This window comes from Amblyraja radiata, chromosome 9 (assembly GCF_010909765.2).
Source record: "Amblyraja radiata isolate CabotCenter1 chromosome 9, sAmbRad1.1.pri, whole genome shotgun sequence".
NCBI lineage: Eukaryota > Metazoa > Chordata > Chondrichthyes > Rajiformes > Rajidae > Amblyraja > Amblyraja radiata.
In genome coordinates, this window is record NC_045964.1 from 29,807,884 (window position 1) to 29,820,363 (window position 12,480).

Genomic DNA, 12,480 nt, shown 5'->3' on the forward strand with positions numbered 1-12,480 from the left:
ATTATAGATCAGGCACAGACATGAAACTAAAGTCAATCAGCAAATACATTAATATTTCAACCACTTTATCTATTTTTTGCTGGCTTTCACTATGATTTTTTTTAGTTTAATTTTGTTTAGAGATACAGCATGGAAACGGGCCCTTCGGCCCACCTAGTCCATGCACACCAGCGATCCCCACACAATAACACTATCCGACACACACTAGGAACAATTTACAATATTACCAAAGCCAATTAGCTGACAATTCTGTACGTCTTTGGAGTGTGGGAGGAAACCGGAACTCCTGTAGAAAACCCACGTAGGTATTGGGGAGAACGTACAAACAGCGGCCGTAGTCAGGATTGAACCTGGGTCTCTGGCGCTGTGAGGCAGCAACTTTACCACTGCGCCATTGTGCTGCCCGTGAAAGGTTTATAGTGGCAAGTCATTGTGAGAGTTGTGGACAATGGACGAGGTGCAATATTGATAATGAAGAGGTGGATAAGCATAATGTTATGAAACGAACTGCAGATGCTGGTTCATACCAAAGATAGACACAAATGCTGAAGCAACTCTGCAGGTCAGGGGACATCTTTGGAGGAAGTGGGTAGGTGACATTTCGTGTTGGGACCCTTCTTCTATACTGGATCAAAGACATGATAATTGAAACTTTGTATACTTCAGCAGTACTCGGTGCTCAGAATAACTAGGACAGCGGTTGCATGAGCAGTTTTTCTGCGCAAACACCCCCACAACAAACTCCATCTTCCTTCTCGCCCACCAAGCTATGTGCTCAAGATATTCCCCCCTCTCTTGCATTCACCTGCAGTTCTCCAAGTCACTCTCTTCTGTACTTCCCAGCTTTCTCTCCCTTGTTGTCCACTATAATAATAATAATAATGGATGGGATTTATATAGCGCCTTTCTAATACTCAAGGCGCTTTACATCGCATTATTCATTCTCTCCTCAGTCACACTCGGTGGTGGTAAGCTACTTCTGTAGCCACAGCTGCCCTGGGGCAGACTGACGGAAGCGTGGCTGCCATTCTGCGCCTATGGCCCCTCCGACCACCACCAATCACTCACACACATTCACACACAGGCAAAGGTGGGTGAAGTGTCTTGCCCAAGGACACAACGACAGTATGCACTCCAAGCGGGATTCGAACCGGCTACCTTCCGGTTGCCAGCCGAACACTTAGCCCATTGTGCCATCTGTCGTGCTGATCTCCCTGGACTCTTCTCTGGAAGTGGATGCGGAGAGGATGTTTCCACTAGAGGGAGAGTCTAGGACGAGAGGTCATTGCTTCAGAATTAAAGGCCGTTCTTTTAGGAAGGTGATGAGGAGACGAGACGATAATAAACTAAATGGAGACGATAATGAACCAAACTCAACTAAACATCCTCGTGACCCCATCAGGTCAAACCCCAACCCCCACAACCTTCGCTAAAATAACAAGTGTTAACTTGTTGTGTTTAGTTTAGTTTAGTTTATGGTCACATGTACCAAGGTACAGTGAAAAATCTTTTGTTGCATGCTACCCAGTCAGCGGAAAGACAATACATTATTAAAATGGACCCATCCACAACGTACAGATACATTATAAAGGGAATAATGTGAATAATGTTTAGTGCAAGATAAAGACCAGTATAGTCCGATTAAGGATAGTCCGAGGTTCTCCAATGAGAAAGGTAATAACTCAGGACTGCTCTCTAGTTGCAGGTTGGATGGTTCAGTTTCCTGTTAATAGCTGGGAAGAAATTGTCCCTGAATCTGGAGGTGTGCGTTTTCACACTTCTGTACCACTTGCCTGACGGGAGAGAGGAGAAGAAGAAGTGAACAGGGTACACCCTCAACTATTTGATCCCCAACATCACCCAGCCATCTATCTTACAATCGGGCCCCAAGCTTCATCTGTCTTACTACCAACTGCCAGATACCAACTGCCCTGGACAGAAGACCCAGGCGCTGTGCTTTCAGCTACTGAAATATGCAACGCCTGGTCTCCCGTGCACAAGCTCTCTCAGGCCTGGATATCAACAGCTCAGAACAGAAATTTATAGTTACTGCTGCATTATTTGAAGGAATTCCATTACCAAGGTTTGTGTGGCTCATCGTAGAGTTAAATATCTTCCAAATAATGTTTTTTATCACATTCTCAAAAGGACAATAGAACCGGCCAGGATTAAAATTCAAACAGCATCTGAAACGACGTCAGACTGGGTGTAGGTAATTAAGTGCAAGCTTTTCACACGGATATAAATGATATCTGGATTTATTGTGCTGCACCGAGGGTAAATATCGTAGGAATTGATGTATGTAAAATCAGGGCTCATGGGTAATTGCACCCAAGCAGATTTATCTTTTAATTAATTTGTCGACAATTTGATTTTACTACTTATTTGGAATTAGTCACAAGCAGAGCTGGTGGTTTGTGGGTGAGGTGGTGCAAGTGAGAGGTGGGGGAGGGAGGGGTTGAATTTATTGGCTTATCTGTCACAGGAACACAGACAAACAGCTAGAAACAAAGAACTGTAGATGCTGGTTAATACACAGAAAGGACACAAGGTACCGGAGTAAATCAGCGAGTCAGGCTGCATCTCCGGAGAACATGAATAGGTGACGTTTTGGATTGTGACCCTTCTCCCAGAGTGAAGTTTGTTTAGTTTAGTTTAATTGAGCGATACAACATTAAAACAGGCTCTTCAGCCCACCAAGTCCACACGACAAATAGCACCCGTACACAGTTCTATGTTATTACGGTTTCTCACCCTACACACTAAGGGCAAGTTACAGAAACCAATTATCCTACAAACCTACATGTGTTTGGAACGTGGGAGAGAAATGGATCAACTTTACCGCTACACCACCGTGCCGCCACAACACTAAGAGCAATCTGGAATTAAAGGAATACAAACAAATGACTATTAGTCATCACTACACCCCCTTCTCCTGAATGGGACAATTTTACTGAAGCCAATTAAGCTACAAACCCTTGGAATGTAGGAGGAAACCGGAGCACCCAGAGAAAACCTACTCAGCCACAGACAGAATATGCAAACTCCGTACAGTCTGTAGCTATAGTCAGGAATGAACCTGGGTCACCGGCGCTGTAAGGCAGCAACTCTATTGCTGAGCCACCGTACCGCATGTTGAAGTATGTGGCCTTTCCTATTATTACATTATATGGAGGGCAGGAATTTTCCCACCTCCCTGCCTGAAACCCAAGTATGGAGTATTCAATGTACATGGGCGATGGATATCTGGCATATACCATTGTATAGCCAGGGATTATACTCTCCCATTCACCAGCAAACCTCTTCAGAAGTAATTGAGATTCAGGACTGGTGCAGGAGATTAGAGAATATCCTTCAATTGCTCCATTGGCTTCCTCTTTCACTTTAAATCATTTCTCTTTTGTTAGAGTCCCTCTTGTAGGTTTCATAGAATCAACTTGGTGATGGTTCGATAGAATCCGACCTTAAAAAATTCAATTGAATCAGAGCGATAGGAAATGGATATATTGGATTGCACAGCAGACGTTTAAGTGGTGGTACAACCATTCCTATAGGAAAAAACGAGGCTCAATCAATAGTTGCAGGTAACTTGACAAGGATTTGGAGTCAGTGGGTTTCAAGTCACAGTTATTGTTTCGAAATAGAGTGTGGAAACTGACTCATCGTCCCACTGAGTTGACCATTGATCACCCATACACTTTATCCAATAACAACTGCCGTTATCTAATAGTATCATCTGTGAAAGGGAGGGGGCGGGGAGGGGGAAGTGGGGTCAGTTGATGGGAATGTAAGGGAGGAAAAGTAGCTTGGAAAAAATTAATGGGGCAATAGGGATTGCTCTGTGAGCCAGCAATGGGCCAAATGTCCATCACGAATGTCAGAAGGGGCTTATAATTAATAATAAATCAATAATACAACACTCTTGCTATATAATTTCTTTAACTTAGTTTAGTTTTGAAATACAGTGTGGAAACATGCCCTTCGGCCTACCATTGATCACCCGTACATTAGTTCTATGTTATCCCACTATCGCATTCTACACACTAGGGCCAATTTACAGAGGCCAATTAACCTACAAACCTACACGTCTTTGCAATGTGGCAGGAAGCTGCAGCACCCGGAATAAACCCCACACGGTCACAGGGACACGTACAAACTCCATGCAGACAGCATCTGTAGTCAGGATCGAACCCATGCCTCTGGCATGGTGAGGTGGCAGCTCTACCGCTTCGTCATTGTACAGCCTTGATCATGTTTACAAATTACTTTCTTTAAAAAACTTGATCAGTTCATTTGCAAAAGGCAATTAAAGACAAATACATAATTTGGAATTTTAACTGGCAGAAGAACAGAGATAGGAACCCAGCTGGTCAAGAAGCATCTCAGGAGCAAAATATGTGGGAATTCAGTTGCATGCAGTGGAAATGTATGGGTTCCAGAAGGCCAGCCATTGGGTTCAGTGAAGCGTGGATGGACATGGCTCTGGTGCAGTCACCACTTTGAAAGGAAGGTGGAAGATGGGCATAAGGGAAGACTTTGCTTTCTTGACAGGACTGTTAAATGTACGGCATGTGCTTTGAGGCTCAAAAACTTACCAGGCAAGCCCTCTTCCATCAATTCAGGGTCCAGCTGCCTGCATGACCATTGTGTCAGCTGCTTGTTTATTCCTAATTTTCTTACACCATAAAGTCACTTTGTTTACTTTAGTTTATATAGCTGGAAACAGGCCCTCCAAAGTTCCCCAAATTTTCAACAGCGAGTTAAGGGCCTGTCCCACTTGGACGACCTAATCCACAAGTTTAGAAGACCCTAGACGAGTTGAAAAAAATGTCAAGGTTGTGTTGACGTGCCGAAGTAAAAGACCTCCTACGACCTCCTAAGACTATGTCCTCCTACGACTATGTCTACAACCTCCTACGACCCCCCTCGACCTCAGTCTTCCACACCTAAGACCAACTGCGACTAGCTACGAGTGGAAAATGATCACATGATAAAATGATGTCATGTTTGCACTTTTTACCTCGAGCCAGTTACCGACCTAGGACTACCGATGACTACCTACGATACCATCACGACCTACCTACGACCTACCTATGAGTAAAAAGTATACATTTTTTCCATGCCGACCTTTTTTTTATTCATGGACATTTTTATCAGGCTGGAAAAATGGCCGCGACCTTCTTGAGGCCATGAGTACACGGACACCACTCATGAGCATTAGGAAGAGTTATGAAGACCTCCTACGACCTCGTGGTGACCATGCTGCGAGTATGAGTCAAGGGCAAACTCGGCAGAGGTCGCCAATTAGGTCGTGAAAGTGGGACAGAGGCTTCAGATTTAGCTCTTAGGGCTAAAGGAATCAAGGGATATGGGGAAAAAGCAGGAATGGGGTACTGATTTTGGATGATCAGCCATGATCATATTAATGGCGGTGCTGGCTTGAAGGGGCCGAATGGCCGACACCTGCACCTATTTTCTATGTTTCTATGTTTCTAAAATAAAAAAAGCAAATTATATTTTCTAACGTGACATAGTATAGTGGGATATATTATGAGATATCAGACTGCTCAGAATTGGCTGCATCCATTCCCATTGACCAGGGCTGCATGTGAAAGGATACTCTAAGCATCGTGGTGTGCAGCTGTGAATGCATGGGTACCAGCACTTTGGCAAGCAACAAACACACACACACTGAAAGCTAAAGACAGACTCAGAGCCTTGTCAGCTGTGGAAGCTGCCATTGATTATAGATTCTGAATGTTTCTGGGATTCAGGGACATTTAACAATGATTAAGTGTGAAGTAAATAATTAAAAACATTTTTTTAACCCAAAAAGTATTGTAAATGAGAAAATGCCAAAGTAATTAAAACTTTAAATTAAAGCTAAATAATTTAAGCAGACTTAATTGTAACCCTTGTTGGCCTTGAATCCCCAATGGAAATCAAATGGTTTGGAACTTGCATCTGTTTTTAAAGACAAGTTCCCTTCGTGATTCTGGGGAACTCGGGAAAGTCTGGCTCTCATTGCCAGACCTTTAGTGGAGTACCATGACAAAGTAGGGGATTGAGATGAGGAGGAATTTCTTTACCCAGAGGGTGGTGAATCTGTGGAATTCATTGCCACAGATGGTTGTGAAAGTCAAGTCATGGGTATTTTTAAAGCAGAGATTGTTAGGTTTTTGATTAGTATGGATGTCAAATGTTATGGGGAGAAGAGTCATAGAGCATGAAAACAGGCCTTTTGGCCCAATTTGCCGATCACAATGCCTCATCTACACTAGTCCACCTGCCTGCATCTGGTACATATTATTCTAAACTTTTCCTGTCCAGAAGACAGGAGAATGGGGTTGAGAGGGAATAATAGCTCAGCCATGGTGAAATGGGGGAGCAGACTCAATGGGCCGAATGGTCTAATTCTGCTCCTATTTCTTACGATTTTATGAGCGATAGATGCAACACATTGGTGCAACACAGATGCAACACATTCAGCCAGTCCTGGACTTGCCCACTTGAAAGCATGGATGCAGGTTCAGGATTACTATTGTTGAATTGGTGGACTATTGACAGTTCCAGTCCGACCACTGGCAAAGCTCAGAGAAACCTGGTCCATGGTGTTATCGACAGCCACTCTTCTCCATTGTATTTACAACCGACTAACCTCCAAGGGAGTGAGCACTAAAGAACAGCAAATGCTAAAACAGGATTGTTTATTAAGCAGCTTTCATTAGATATGTAAAGTGTCAAAGTATTGCTGAACAGATGTTTCCTCTTGTGAGATTTAATGATTGAAGCCCCAGCATATTGGTTGACAGCTACTGAAGAATGTTTATTGCTTGTGCAGCCTCCGTTTCCACGGAAACAGAAGAATACCAAGCCCTTTTCATAAAAATTGGAAACAGAGACTCACAAAGAAGGTGTTGCTGATACTCAAAGAATTACAGTGTCTTCTGACAAAAAGTACCCCAGAGTTCAATACGTATTAAGTATAAGTGTGAGAAGGTGATTTTAGAATTTTCGGTGTAAAAATTCAGATACATATTAAATATACAAATGTACAACCCACTGACATGAAATATTGTCTTTTGCATTTTGGATGGGTAAAATATTTTCTGAACCAAATAAGTCCATAATAATACAATAAGTGAGTTAATTTGCATAATAGCGCAGTATTTTTCCATATATTTGTATTTAATTATACTTACAAACTGCGCTGAATTTTTACAGTGTAGGTTTAATCCACCCACTTACTGAAGAGCAGCAAGTATAAGCACAGCATAAATTACATGAAATGATGGATAACATTATTCTACGTGTGGGTCATTAGAAATGTGTGTGTAGGAATGTGTTGCCATTCATCCACACGTATCTTCCAAATGGATCTTTCATGAGAGCACATTCTCATGTGCTTGGAATACAAATCTCCTGTGCTGCCTCAACATTGTTTTTAAAGAAAATAAAATTGCTTGTTCACTTGTCTACATCTAGAAGTGATGGACTTTCATGAATATGCTCGTTATTAATTAATGCTTCAGTATTGTTGTTGCCATAATCTGTTGTGTCAAAGTAGATGCCCAAATAGAATCATAGACTAAAGGGCCTGTCCCACGAGCATGCGACTCCATGCGGCAAGCGCGACCTAATGTGGTCGCTCGAACTTCATGTCACTTACTCGACCTCCGCGCGGCCCCCGCTTCCGGTTTGGTCACGCTTGCCACATGCAGGTCGCATGCTCATGGGACAGGCCCTTAATACAGCATAGAAACATGCCCTTCGGCCCAACTTGCCCATGCCGAACAAGATGCTCCTTCTACGTTAGTCCCACCTGCCTGCATTTGGCTCATCCCTCTAAACCTTTCCGATTGCTTCATGTTAAATATCATTTCTGGTTGACTCTGGGCATTGACCTTACCTATTCTTAAGCTGCTTGTAGATTTTATTTTCCAACATTGAATTTCCTTTTGTTTATTGTGTTACCCATGAGTACTGTGTTTACAGATCTGTTATACTGCCTCAAGTAAGAATTTCATTGTTCCATTTTGACAATTAAACATACCTTTAATACCAATTAAATGTAACATTAATAAGAATTTAATTCAAAAACAAAATACAGCAATATTGTTTTCATATTTAATCCAGTCCATGATAATTAGACATCACACATTAGTCTCCATATACCTCCAGATTCAGGGACAGTTTCTTCCCAACTGTTGTCAACAACTGAACCATCACCAACCACAGAGCGGTCCTGAACTACAATCTACCTCATTGGAGACGTTCGGACTATCTTAATCGGACTTTACTGGATTTTATCTTGCACTAAATGTTATACCCTTTATCTGTACACTCTGGATAGCTCAATTGTAATCACGTATAGTCTTTTTCTTGACTGGATAGCATGCAATAAAAGGCTTTTCACTGTGCCTCGGTACGTGACACTAAACCAAACTAAACTAGTCTGGTGTTTGCAACTGGAATAACATTGAGGCTGTTAGCATCACCTTCACAATGTGACATCAGACTCCAGCTGCAAATGTGCAGTTAGTCTTGGAAATCCAGATATTCCTAATATTCTTGCTGTTAAAATAACTTTTAATGAGATGTGAAAAAATTAAAAAATTATAAATTAAGTCTAAACCTTGAAAGCTCTGTTAAGCAAGCACTTGAGTGAACACAGCATAGAGAGCTATCAGGCCTTTTCCTACCACCAGTTGACCCCCTCTACCTTCAGTCTGAAGGAGGGTCCCAACACGTCACCTGTTCCTTTTCTCCAGAGATGCTGTCTGATCCGATGAGTTGCTCCAGCACTTTGTGTCTGTCTTCAATATAAACCAGTATCTGCAGTTCCTTCCTGCACATAGAGAGGTAATATTCACCTTAAAAGTAATATGCAGGTTTCAGTGTGAGAACACTTCAAAATCTAACAAGTTTTCCATGTCCGACACTATATAATTTGCATTATTCTTCTGAGATGCAAAATAAATTACATGGATTAAGCAACAGCTTTTAATGAAGTCCCGAACTCTCTTTCTTGAGGGAATTAACAGAGCCAATATGGGTTTCAATATGTTTGTTGGTTTTGTATACCTATATGCTTTCTTTTATCTCTAGCATGCGTTGGAGATGCTTGAAGCATTGATCTATCCTGAATTGCCTCTCATTTGTCTTACAATACCAACATCTGCCTGATGAATGATGTTTGTTGCCTCTCCAGTGCAGATCGTTATAGTTTAGTGGCCCTATTTTGTACATTAGCTGATAAAGTTCCCATGACCGCGAAGCCATAAAATCAAAAACATTCCTGAGCAAAATATAGCAAATTTCTATAACATTTTTAGTGAGGCAAATAACAGACAACAATCCTATTCACATACAAAGGCAAACTCCCATGTCTTGATTTCATAAAACAGATATTATTTATCTGCAGTGCAATTGGTCAAAGGAGATTTCGGTTTCACAGCAACTTTTATATTCTGTTCCCCCAACTCATCCAGCCCACTTTCAGCTATGCTTCAGTTCATTTGGGCCATAAGACCATACAACATAGGAGCAGAATGAGGCCATCCAACCCATCAGGTCTGCTCCGCCATTTGATCATGGCTGATCTATCTCCCTCCCTCTCTCAACCCCATTCTCCTGCCTTCTCCCCATAACTCTTTGATGCCCTTACTGATCAAGAATCTATCAATCTCCACTTTAAAAATACCCATTGACTTGGCCTCCACTGCAGTCTGTAGCAATAAATTCCACAGATTCACCACCTCTGGCTAAATAAATCCTTCGTCATCTCCTTTCTACAGGTATATCCTTTTATTCTGAGGTTGTGCTCTCTTGTCCTAGACCCTTCCACTAGTAGAATCATCCTCTCCACATCCACTCTATCCAGGCATTTGATCTGAAAGGGCCTTTGATCTGAAATTCCTGCCCGAACATCCTTTGGCTTTCCACCTTTAATATGCGATTACATTGGCGGTACCGTGGCGCAGCAGTAGAGTTGCTCCCTTACAGTGCCAGAGACCTGGTTTCGATTCTGCCTATGGATGTTGTCTGTGTGAAGTTTGTACGTTCTGTTTGTGACCGCATGGGTTTTCTTCCACATTACAAACATGTGCAGGTTTGCAGGTTAATTGTTTCTGTAAATTGCCCCTAGTGCACAGGATGTGAAACTGGGATAACATAGAACTAGTGTATGGGTGATCGTTGGTCGACTTGGAATCAGCGGGCCGTAGAACACTGTTTTCACACTGTGTAGGAAGAAACTGCAGATGCTGGTTTACAGCGACGATAGACACCGAATGCTGGAATAACTCAAGTAGACAGGCAGCATCTCTGAATAGAAGGAATGGGTGACGTTTCGGGTCGAGACCCTTCTACAGACTGACATTTCGGGTCAAGACCCTTCTTCAGACTGATACCTGGCATAATTAGGTCTAAAGAATGGTCCCATCCCGAAACGTCACCTTTCCATGTTTTCCAGAGATGCTGCCTGACCCACTGAGCTACTCCAACACATTGTGGCTCCTTTTACAAACCAGCATCTGCAGTTCCTTGTTTCTACTCTATAATTTGGTCTCCGTTACATCTCTCTGGCACACACAGAGAATCATTCTTCTGACGATTCCAGCTGTCCCACGCCAGATATCTCCGCAGCTGTAAAGATTGGTAGATTATCTGTGAATAACTAATGCTAGTAACCATATTGATCTTCTTAAAATTTTGAGCAACACTTTGGGAAGTCTCATCACATTGGATTGTTTCATTCAAATTAAACTGTGAGGCAATTTGTTGCGGAGAAATAAAGGTCGACATATTTGCACTATTTGACATATTTTATTTGTATGTGGAATGCCTATGTGTGTGGAACAAAAAATAGACTAATAGTCAATCTTATAGTAAAGAATTTTAACATAGATGGGTCATAGTTAACAACAAACATGAACACACAGATATTAAGCTGTATCTTGCTGGGTTTTGCTGGCAATTCACATTTCGCAGTGGAAGTGTTAACTCTGGTGTGAAAGCTGAAGTCCTGAGTTAACTGGCCAAACTTTAACAGCCATTTAGTTTAGTTTACTTTAGTTCAGAGATAAAGCGCGGAAACAGACCTTTTGGCCCACCAAGTCCACGCTGACTAACGATCGCCCGTGCACTAGTTCTCTCCTACACACTAGGGTGAATTTACATAAGCCAATTAATCTATAAACCTGCACATTATACAAATGTGGGTGGAAAGCAAACCACCTGGAGAAGCCCAAACAGCCAAAGGGAGAAGGTACAAACTCTGACATTACATGCCTCTCGTAATTTTATATACTTCTATTAGGTCTACCTCCCACCTCCAGATTTCCAGAGAAAACAATACAACTCTGTCCAACCGCTCCCTGTAGCTAATACCTATATTCCAGACATTATTCTGGTAAACAAAGGTACACAAAAATGCTGGAGCAACTCAGTGGGTGCAGCAGCATCTATGGAGCGATTGGGCCGAAACCCTTCTTCAGACTGGTAAACCTCCTCGGCCTCCACATCCTTCCTGTAACCCCTCAAAAAGGGATTGAGTAAGTGACAAAAGCTAGAGATGAAAAGGAGACAAAAAGGTGTCAGGTAAGGAGAAAAGAGAAGTGGTACAAGAGGCTGAAAACTGTGACCACCAGGTTCAAAAATATATGTAGACTTTAGAGAATACAGCACAGAAACAGGCCATTTGGCCCAATGACTCCACATTCACCAGGAATCGCCCCATACACCAATACTATCCTACACACAAATTACAATTTACAATTTTACCTATCCACCTGTATGTTTTTGGAGTGTGGGAGGAAACTGGAGCACCAAGGGAAAACCCAATCAGTCACAGGGAGAACATGTACAAATTCTGTACAAACAGCACCTGTAGTCAGGATCGACACAGGGTCTCTTGCGTTGTAAGGCAGCAACTCTACCGCTGCACTACTATGTTGCCTTAGAGTGGAGCCAAGTCATCCTTCACCCCAGGGGGTGCCTGAAGAAAAGGTACTTCAACAACATGCTCATTTCATCGGCGTCTGTACCAATGCAAGGAAATGCAGAATGGTCTACATTATAAATCACCTCCTATTCCAAATCTTATTCATATGATTATTTTCATTACTAAAATAAAATTAAACTAAAAATAATAAGATGCAGTATGAAATGGAGGAAACTTAAAATGCCCATTCATATGAGCAGTGGAAAATCTCCCAATTGTGAAAGGAGTATGCAATGTGAATCATTAGCATAATATATTCATTGGAGTGTATGGTAAAATAGGACCCATTTAATTAATTGTCACAGAGAGCTGTACTTTACAGCACATGTAAGGCAACAGGATTCTTGTCGAGGCATGAATTTAGCTGGCTGATTGGATCTGCAACTTATATTTCCAGATGTTCTCCAATTGTAGGACTAAGCAGGCTTGGTTTAGCCTAGTTGGAGACTCTCAGGGAGTATAGCAGTTTTCCTCAG